The sequence below is a fragment of the Leiobunum rupestre genome, chromosome 3 (assembly GCF_980474605.1).
Source record: "Leiobunum rupestre chromosome 3, qqLeiRupe1.1.hap1, whole genome shotgun sequence".
Lineage (NCBI taxonomy): Eukaryota > Metazoa > Arthropoda > Arachnida > Opiliones > Sclerosomatidae > Leiobunum > Leiobunum rupestre.
The window spans coordinates 38,207,820-38,218,052 of NC_143386.1; the positions used below are offsets into that span (position 1 = coordinate 38,207,820).

Below are 10,233 nucleotides of genomic sequence, written 5' to 3' on the forward strand. Positions count from 1 at the left end.
TTGACCAACCATTGACGGCCTTAGGGTTTTTGGTGCCCCATGCAAATACTACCTAACCTGTAGTAGGGTTTTTAATAGCTATAATCCTGGAATTTTCGGTCGCATAGTACTAAGAAAAGGGAAAATAGCTAGTTATCCACACAATGTTTTTAGTTTTGGTTTATTAAAATGTGCACGTCTGCAGTCATAAATCATCACAAATAAACAATGTTATAAAAAATAAGAACTTAGATACCTCTATAATTTTAAAACTTCAATCACATAATAAAATTTCAAAAAAATCGACCGAAATCCCTTAATTATTATCTAGGAGTGCCGCCTAGTCGGTTTTAACCCGATCTGTCCAGACCGGCCGTGTTTCTTGTACCGGCACAGCCCGACTAAACGGCAACCCTACTTTTAGGAAGGATCCCAAATAAATGTATATTGGCAGCTATATACATTCTATTGAAACAAAAAGACAAAATTCAATGTGTTCGTAGGATTTTTGCACTGGTAGGAAATTTATGAAATCATATCGAGCCCTTTCAGTCGCTCTTTTCAGAGAATCTTAAAATCAAACTACCCGTTATCAATACAATTTACCTTTCTTAGAGCCTTGGAATGGTTTTTTCTATTGAATAACCAAAATCTTACAAAAAAAAACAATGAAAATTTACCTTATAAAAAACATGTTTAAAATAGTTTAAAACGTTTAAAACAAATTGGTGTTTGTTTAAAATATTTGTTTTAAACGTGTTTTAAACACTTGTTTTAAACATTTTGTTTAAAACTTGCCAACCCCAACTTAATTTTCTTAACGCACTCTTTGCTTTATCTTTTTGTAGTATTATCATAAGTGTATATTTACTGTAAGTGCGCCATTTTTTTTGACGTGTTTAATATTTACCGAGAGCCTTTTGTACAAGGACCACACATTTTTGTTTAACTTCAGGCTAAGTCCTTAACTAGTGCGCGTGAAGGGAGTCGTATCAATTAATTTGTTTTTTTTTAAGTTGCTTATTTTCTCGCTAGAGGCATTTATCGTTTTGGGTATGTCGTTAATTCTACTCCACTCCACATTTAACTATCCGTTATTATTTCAACTAACTATCACACTTATGACACTAATGATCAGGCTTGTTCAAAATGCATTTTTAGTTAGAAAAAGTATTTTGCATTTTACATTTTGCATTTGGAGTTAGAAAAAGTATTTTGTATTTTACATTTTGCATTTTGAGTTAGAAAAAGTATTTTGCATTTGGAGTTAGAAAAAGTGTTTTGCATTTGTAGTTAGAAAAAGTATTTAGAATTTTACGTTTTGCATATTGAATTATGGACAAAGTATTTTGCATTTTGCATTTTGAGTTATGGAGAATGTATTTTGCATTTTGAGTTATGGAGAATGTATTTTGCATTTTGAGTTATGGAGAATGTATTTTGCATTTCAAGTTATGGAGAATGTATTTTACATTTTGAGTTATGGAGAAGGTTTTTTTGCATTTTACATTTTGCATTTTGAGTTATGGAGAAGGTTTTTTGCATTTTACATTTTGCATTTTGAGTTATGGAGAAGGATTTTGCATTTTACATTTTGCATTTTAAGTTATGGAAAAGGTTTTTTGAATTTAGAATTTTGAAAAAAAAAAGCATTTTAAACAACCCTACTAATGCTACAACTCATCAAAAGACTTATATTCGAAAATAGACCATTTTAAAAAAATCTTAATATTTTTCTTCTCAAAAATGGAAATAGCTGAAAGTTTGGATCTAGAAATAGTTAAGGTATTAATTAAAAGCGCCTATTAATACAACCCCGCCAGAATTTCAATTATCCTTTATATAGTCGCACTCCAAATGAACGTAGCATGAAAGCGTCTGTTTACGAAAGTAGGGGTTAAAAAAAGTCGATTGAAAGTCTTGGCTCGCATGCTAAGAAACGCAAGGACGCGGGTCCACAAAGACACGTAGGCCAACTGCTGCCGCCCCAAACGCGCGGTTACGATTAAAAAAGGTCCCGCACGAATTTGCGAGTGTAGAGTTATGTTCAATTGTTCAATAACGCAAATACCTCGTCGCCGTTCCCGCTGCACTATTCACGAAAGTACATGTTCGCTAAAAGGCTCTCTATTCAGTACGCGTTGAAAGGAAATATGAAGTACAGTTGATTTCGTAAGAAGGAATATTAAATTTATTCAGACTATACTCTAAGAAATGTTATTCGTGAATACTAAAAACATTTAACATTAACTACATTGTGGCACATTAAAAGTCATTTTAAAAATATAAAACAAATGATTTTTAAAATAAAAATAAAATAAAATTATCAAAATTAGTCCTACTATAGTTTTGATTCCTTGATGATGACCTTAACAATCCAAACAATTATGAAGGACGGTGGTCGACATTGTTAAGTGTGTGTGTTACTTTAAATTTGAAATAACAGAATGCGTTTCTATGAAGAAATCAAACTTTTGTCAAGTAGTTAAAATATTACGCTATCATTAATAGTCGATGTATAAGTCCCAAAATATTTGTTTCCTGCTTCCACATGTGAAGGGAAAACCAAAACAAAAAAGTGTTTCTGGGGACACTGTTATTTTTTAGCCAGCTGGTAATCTTTTACATACGTTAAATTTAAATTGATTGGCATTAGAACTTATAATCCATGGTAGCCTTTCAGGTTCACTAATTAAGTGGCTTTCAGTTGACGAATGAAATTGACAAAGCCCACTGTCATTAGCTTATGCTAATATAACCACGCTATTAATGGCTTAAATATTTGCCATGCCTTTGATGGAGCTAAGTTTTAACACTAGTCTATTAGACAGTGGCGTAGCCAGGGGGGCCCAGGGGGCACATGCCCCCCCCCCGAAACGTATGGTCGTACGTACAAATATTTTTATTTTTTTTACTTTTTTTTTTCAATTGCGTGCCCCCCCCCCCCCCCCGAAATAAAATCCTGGCTACGCCACTGCTATTAGAAGGAAAATTATTCGAAATTGAAAAATCGGCTGCTAACAATTAAGGTGCACGACTTGATTTAAACCTAACTAGCGCCAAGCAACCCAAGCGTCTGTTAAACCTGGCGATCGACAGAATGGTGAAATACAACATTACAAACCCACCTTACAACCATCGGCCCCAAAAACCGAAAAACATTTACAACCTTACTAACACTAGCCCCAAATACAGAAAACCATTTACAACCTTCCAAACACTAGCCCCAAATACAGAAAACCAATTGCAAGCTTACAACCATCGGCACCAAGAGGATAAATCCAATTACAACCTTAAAGCAACCGGGTCCCAAAACAGAAAAACAATAACAACATAACAACAACCGGGTCCCAAAAACAGAAAAACAATAACAACATTACAACCAACGGCTCCAGAAACAGAAAAACAATAACAACTTTAAAACCAACAGCCCCCGAAAAAATAACAAAAAGTTTCCAACTTACAAAATCAGCGTTCCAAGCACAATCCGTGAAAATAAGACTCACAACGTTACCACCAAAATGTCATCGGTTTTTCAGAAAACTTTGAAAATTCGCTAACAACTTAAAATGAAACTCGGCGAACACGTTAAAAGCGGCGATCGGCAACGCGGTTACAATCCCGAAGATTGGATCAACACGAGAGAATCTTCGCAAAAGCGTCCGATGGGAAGCGCCGACCAAAGAAGTAACGTCCGAAAAACCCCTTCGCAAATCCGGCGCAGGCGCGGTTCGAAGTTACACACGAGAGAGACACCTGAGCGACGCCAGGATCCGTTTCCATGGAAACGCGAAAAGAATATTTCACCGGGTAAAGAAATCCCCCCCCCCCCCAACCCCCGAAGTTGGGTAAATTTTAGGCCACTCAGTTTTACTCTCGCCGCTTTTCGAGGAAAAATAATTTGATAGAAGTTAAAGCGAAAATAGTAAGAACGATCCTTACCTGGATTTTTTTTAATTATTTTGCGTCCGTAGTTGAACCGGGATAGTCTTGGGCTTATTAAAAGTCAGCTACTCCGGGGATTTGGTGGCTGATTGGGCTCCGCTTTGGACGCAAATGACCGGATATCCGCTCCTGGCAGCGCTAGTTACGTTGAACTCCGGGGTCCAGGGTCGAATCTGTTCACGAATAAAGAGAGTTTAATGATCCGCGTTTTGTCGAGGAAAGTGCAGTAGGTTTCATTCTTTAGGAATGCTTGTTGATTTAAATCTTAAGGAATCTTTGTAGGTTTGAATCTTAAGGAATCTTTGTAGGTTTAAATCTTTAATAATGCAAGAAAACGAGAACCAGTGAACTATCGTTGGTCTAAAGATAAATCTTTAATAATGTTTGTAGGTTTCAATCTTTAATCATGTTTGAAGGTTTCAATCTTTATTAATGTTTGTAGGTTTCAATCATTAATAATGTTTTTAGGTTTCAATCTTTAATAATTTTTGTAGGTTTAAATTTTTAATAATGTTTGTAGTTTTCAATCTTTAATAATATCTTTAATAATATTTGTATGTTTCAATCTTCAATAATGTTTGTAGGTTTCAATCTTCAATAATGTTTGTAGGTTTCAATCTTTAACAATGTTTGTAGGTTAAAATCTTAAGGAGTTGTTTAATTCTTCAGGAATTTTTGCAGGTTTTTAATTTAAACCTGATTTTATTTCAAATACTAATTTAAAATAATTGGCCGATTCTGTTAATTTCCTTTAGCTGTATTTCGCTATAAACCAAAAAACTTAATTTGATTTAAAAAATAACTAAAATTCAGTGCCTATATTAAATTAAAAACCCAATTTTTTAATTTGGAAAACATTCAGTTTAGTATTCATTTTAGAACTGTTCAAGAAACATACAGACAAACTTTTGGTTTAAATCTTTAGAAATAGTTGAAAGTTAAAACATTTAGGAATAGTTGAAACCTTAAGACTTTAGGAATAGTTAAAAGTATAAATTTTTTAGGAATAGTTGAAAGTTTAAATCTTTGGCAATAGTTGAAAGTTTAAATTCTTAGGAATAGTTGAAAGTTTAAATCTTTAGGAATAGCTGAAAGTATAAATTCTTAGGAATAGTTGAAAGTTTAAATCTTTAGGAATAGCTGAAAGTATAAATTTTTAGGAATAGTTGAAAATATAAATTCTTAGGAATAGTTAAAAGTTTAAATCTTAAGGAATAGTTGAATGTTTTAATTTTTAGGAATAGTTGAAAGTAAAAATGTTTAGGGATAGTTAAAAGTATAAATTGGTATTAATAGTTGAAAGTTTAAATATTTGGGAATAGTCGAAAGTTAAAAAAATTCATAAGGTAAGTTTTAATAAAGCCCTAACTATAAGAATGGCAAATAAAAGATCATGATGAATAGTCAATAATCTATTTATAACAATGAAATCACTCCTGTAACCGTTGGATTTATTTATGTGATAAAAATGTAAATTGCAATCCAATTAGGACCCCACACCATAGAAATCTCATAGGTAACTAGAATGCTGCCGTCTACGGCCGAGCTTGATGCCAGTTCGCCTTGAACCTTCAGCCAATGAGAGGCCGTAGAGTGGTTCCGCCAAGGAGGATAATAATCCTCCTTGGATCCGCTACTATAGCGGGAGATAGGTGACGTCATTCTCTCTGGTGACATTAAATTCTTGGCAGAACCACTCTTTGAGCTCTGATTGGCTGAGATCTGGCTATCGTCTGCCACGGCGTTTGGCCCATTTGCCAGTTACACGGCAGCATTCTAGTTACCTATGAGATTTCTATGGCCCACACACACCATTAAATAGCAAACGAACTTTATCGGAATAAAACTATGAGTAAAAATTAATTTTCTAAAATGTTAGATTCTGTTTAGGGTTTTCCCGCTAAGTGCTTTTTACAGAATTGTAATGAACGGATATGATGACGCACCAGAAGCAAATTAATCTACTGGTTGGCTCTCCCCTAAAATGCTACGATCTCTATACTAATAATCTCATCTCAAATTACGTCACCTCTTCCTTGAATAAAATATTCACCAAAATTCTTGGTGAGATGCCTAATACCAGAAGTATATATTATACCTATCATGACAGAAGTATAAATAAATAAAAAAATAATAATCAGCTAGGCTAATACCCATCAAGGCACCACCTTAGGCCTAAGTCATCATTTACGGAATATTGAAGAGCCACGAATACTAAACTCTAATAATATAACTAAAACCTTCGCAAGAGTTTCTCGGGCATTAGATCTTAGAAAACTCGGAACCAATCCTTCCGCGTTGAGTTTGCAAGTTCTCTCCCCACTGGTTTAAGGGGTTTTTCCCCGAGCTCTTACGTTTCCCCTTCCATAAAATCTTGTTGAGGTTAACGAAAATAGTGAGTGTATAGGGAGCTGTTGGCTCACGTGTCTTGCAGGGCTTGCCACCACACTCCTACGCATTGTAACCCGGCCACCTGAACTAATGGCTTTAAAAGTCGCTCGATGACTTAGGCCTATGGTGGTGTCTTGGGTGTTATCCTAGCTGATTATTATTATTATTACTGTCTGTAATATTTCAGAAGCAATAATGAAAATATTGAGAGGGCCTGAAAATTCGTTTCGAGCGAATAACATTACCAATATGGGAAGATGAATTCTTACTTCGTAAGAAATATAATTTGGGTAATACTTGTATTAAGGCTTATTAAATACACTCACGCGTATCTAATGAAAAGCAAACTCGTAACTTCCCCCTCGAGCCAGCCTCTGTTCAAGTTCAAGTGGAAGAAACAATTGGGGAATTTTGCCGGTTTATCCCAGCGCCATTAGCGATGACCTTTGACGAGAAGTCGAGAATGGTAGTGATTCTTGGTCGCGCGTTACGAAGCGAGACGTCACTGACGCGCCGGGGAAAACCCGGGACGATGGAATTCAACTTATTCAAATTAAAAACACTATGATTTCTTTGCGATCTCGGAATCTCGGCAAAACACGTTCGTTACAAAAAACGTGTTTTCCAGATTGAATACTCTACTAGCCCTTCTTGGGAATTTTTCGTATTTATCTTATTTTGAGGATTACGCGGTTCGTAACCTTTAAAGGACCATGTTGAGTGATTATTATACGAAGAAATGGCAAATAAAAGTTATTTTTATTTTTTTATTTGTATTGATGTAGCTAACATTATTTTAGAGTAATTATGACACTAATATTTTAATAGCCTCCCAGTAATTTTGAAATGAAGAGAGGAAGGTGTGTTTTCTAATAATAATAATAATAATAACAATAATAATAATAATAATAATCAGCTAGGCTAATACCCTTGGCACCACCTTAGGCCTAAGTCAACAAGCGACTTTTGAAGCCATTAGTTCAGGTGGCCGGGTTACAATGCGTAGGAGGGTGGTGGCAAGCCCTGCATGTCACGCGGCCGAGCCGACAGCTTCCTACTCTAACTATTATCGTTAAATAGTTAAAATATTAGTGAAGTTTATAGAAATTTTAAGGTTTTCTAAGTCTATAGAAAGTCTAGGCTTTCTATATCTATTAATATTATATCTATAAAAAATTTCTGTTGAAAAAAACGTTTACATTTCTAGGTTTTTTTCAATGACTATAGAAAGTTAAACAAAATATCTATAGATTCTATAGAAATATGGCTCATTTTTCTAAAGAATTTCTACAAAAATCTTTGTAAGTTATAGAAAACAAATAGTCGCGTTTTATAATTCTATAAATTTAGAAATCGTGGTCAAGTTAACAATTCTATAAAATTTCTATAAAAAATCTTTGTAAAGGGAAGAAAACAAATAGTTGCGTTTTATAGTTTGAGAAACCTCGACCAAATTTCTATTGTTTAAATATAATTCGTGGTAATTACTATAAAAAATATTTGTATAGGATATAAAACACATAGTCGCGTTTTCCAGTTCTTAAAAAAATTAACAAAATTTTAAAGAATTGCAATAAGAATTCTATAGAATTGCAATAACAATTCTATAGAATTCCAATCCCAATTCTATAGAATTCCAATTCCAATTCTATAGAATTCCAATCCCAATTCTATAAAATTCCAATCCCAATTCTATAGAATTCAAATTCCAATTCTATAGAATCCCAATTCCAATTCTATAGAATTCCAATCCCAATTCTATAGAATTCCGATCCCAATTCTATAGAACTTTAATCACACTTCTATAGAATTCTAATCCCAATTCTATAGAATTCCTATTCCAATCCCAATTCTATAGAATTCCAATTCCAATTCTATAGAATTCCAATCCCAATTCTATAACATTCCAATCCCAATTCTATAGAATTCCAATCCCAATTCTATAGAATTAAAATTCCAATTCTATAGAATCCCAATTCCAATTCTATAGAATTCCAATCCCAATTCTATAGAACTTTAATGACACTTCTATAGAATTCTAATCCCAATTCTATAGAATTCCAATCACATTTTAAATAAATTCTACTTCAATAATTTTGTAAAGCGTAGACGATAAATAGTCGTATTTTCTAATTTTAAAAGCTTAAGAAACGGGTGAATTTTCTTTTTGAGTGTTTCGGCTCCTCTTAGGTAGAAGCTCCTTGGACCACCCCAGCTCGAGAAATCGCGTTAAAAGGGGGAGGGAGGGCCGAAGCAGAGCTCCATTTCGCCTCTATCGTTCACGTAGGCGCCTTTAAAAATGAAATAAGTATAATTTGAAGAAAGTCGAATCGGCAAATGTAGGTCGTTGCCTGATTAATTATCCGCGAGACATGACATTCGAATATATCCTTTCAATCCCCGACAGCGACCCGAGAAGATTCATTTCATTGGCGAAAGGCTGATTCTTCGCACCTCAGGCCGGATTTCGAACCGCGAAAGAGATATAAGCTTCACCATAAGTCATTTCACAAAAATAAGTACGACACTTACCATTTTCCCGATGCTAATTTTTTTAACGATAGTCTGTTTAGTCAATTATAAAACGTGTATTCGAAAGGTAAAAATTATCTTATTTTGATAAATTTATGGTTCGTGACCTTTAAAGGGACAATGATTGGTGATTTGAAGAAAATACTTTAAACTTACAGGCCGTTGAGTTTATTATTTTCTGTTATCTCTATATCAGGGCCCACACTCAAATCTTCAATTTTTTAATAGGAAAAATATAATTATTTTTTAAAAATATATAACTTTATAGGACTATTTTTATAGACTAGAATGACTTGGTATAGGAATTTATCCTCTAGCTAAATCTAGCAATTTAACTGAGTGTCTGGGTTTGAAATGGGCAAAATATCAAAATTATAGGATTTTATAGGACTTTTGGGGTATTTTGCTAAAAATATAGGCTGTTATAGGACATTTTTGAAAATATAGGATTTTATAGGAATTATAGGACCTCTGGGGCCCTGCTATATTTTTAATGATACTCTGTTATGCCAATGACCATAATAATAATAATCGGCTAAGCTAATACCCTTGGCACCACCTTAGGCCCTAGTCATCAAGCGACTTTTAAAGCCATTAATTTAGGTGGCCGGGTTGCAATGCGTAGGAGGGTGGTGGCAAGCTCTTCAAGCCACGCGATCCAACAGCTCCCAACACTTACTATTACCGTTAGTCACAACAATAAATACGGGTCTAAGGACTAAACACTCTCCCCGAGCGGTTGCTAGTCTTGGGGATTGTCGGGTAATGGTGCCCTAGAATTTAGAAATCAACACCAACAGCCTATTTAAAGAGACAGTCATGGCTTATTGATAATTAATACGCTTTACAATAGTAAAAATAACGTTCATTTGGGCCAAATAACGCTTTACCTTTGAATCGGTCAGTGTCACACTTAATGTGGTTACGTTACTTATGGCTTCACACAGCTACCCCCCTTTGAGAGAAGGATTTCGGCGTCACACGACAGTGACGAAAAGGTTCTTTGTTGCGAGGCGTGAGTAGAAGGTTCGATTGGTCACGTGGGGATATTGTTCACGGTTGATTAAGCATCTAGTTATTAAGGTCAATTTACAATTTATTTCGCTGTATGTCATTTTAGTTTTTTTGTTTAATTTTTAGATAGTTCAATTTCATTTTAAATAAGGAAACCTAATATCAAAAGTTTAGTCTTAAAAGACAATTGCATGGTAATAAAATGTTAAATGCAATACTAGAAAACCATTATATTAAAACATTTATTACACGCAGTGAAGAAGAAATAATTTTAATTGTAATAAAATATCATATAACTTTCTACTAGGAGCAACAAACCCAAGGAGAACGCAGCTAGCCTTTAAACACGCTAGCGCACGGTTGTGTACAAAT

General features: G+C 34.3%; 1 protein-coding gene across 1 annotated transcript in view; it reads right to left on the minus strand.

The window, feature by feature from the left end:
- Window positions 1-3,519, minus strand: part of LOC149951697 (CD151 antigen-like) — a 53,788-nt gene extending 50,269 nt beyond the window's left edge. Inside the window, exon 1 of the mRNA XM_090168125.1 lies at window positions 3,444-3,519. The gene's annotated coding sequence lies outside the window, so the exon portion shown is untranslated. The remainder of the gene's footprint in view (window positions 1-3,443) is intronic.
- Between the last annotated feature and the right edge of the window lie 6,714 nt (window positions 3,520-10,233).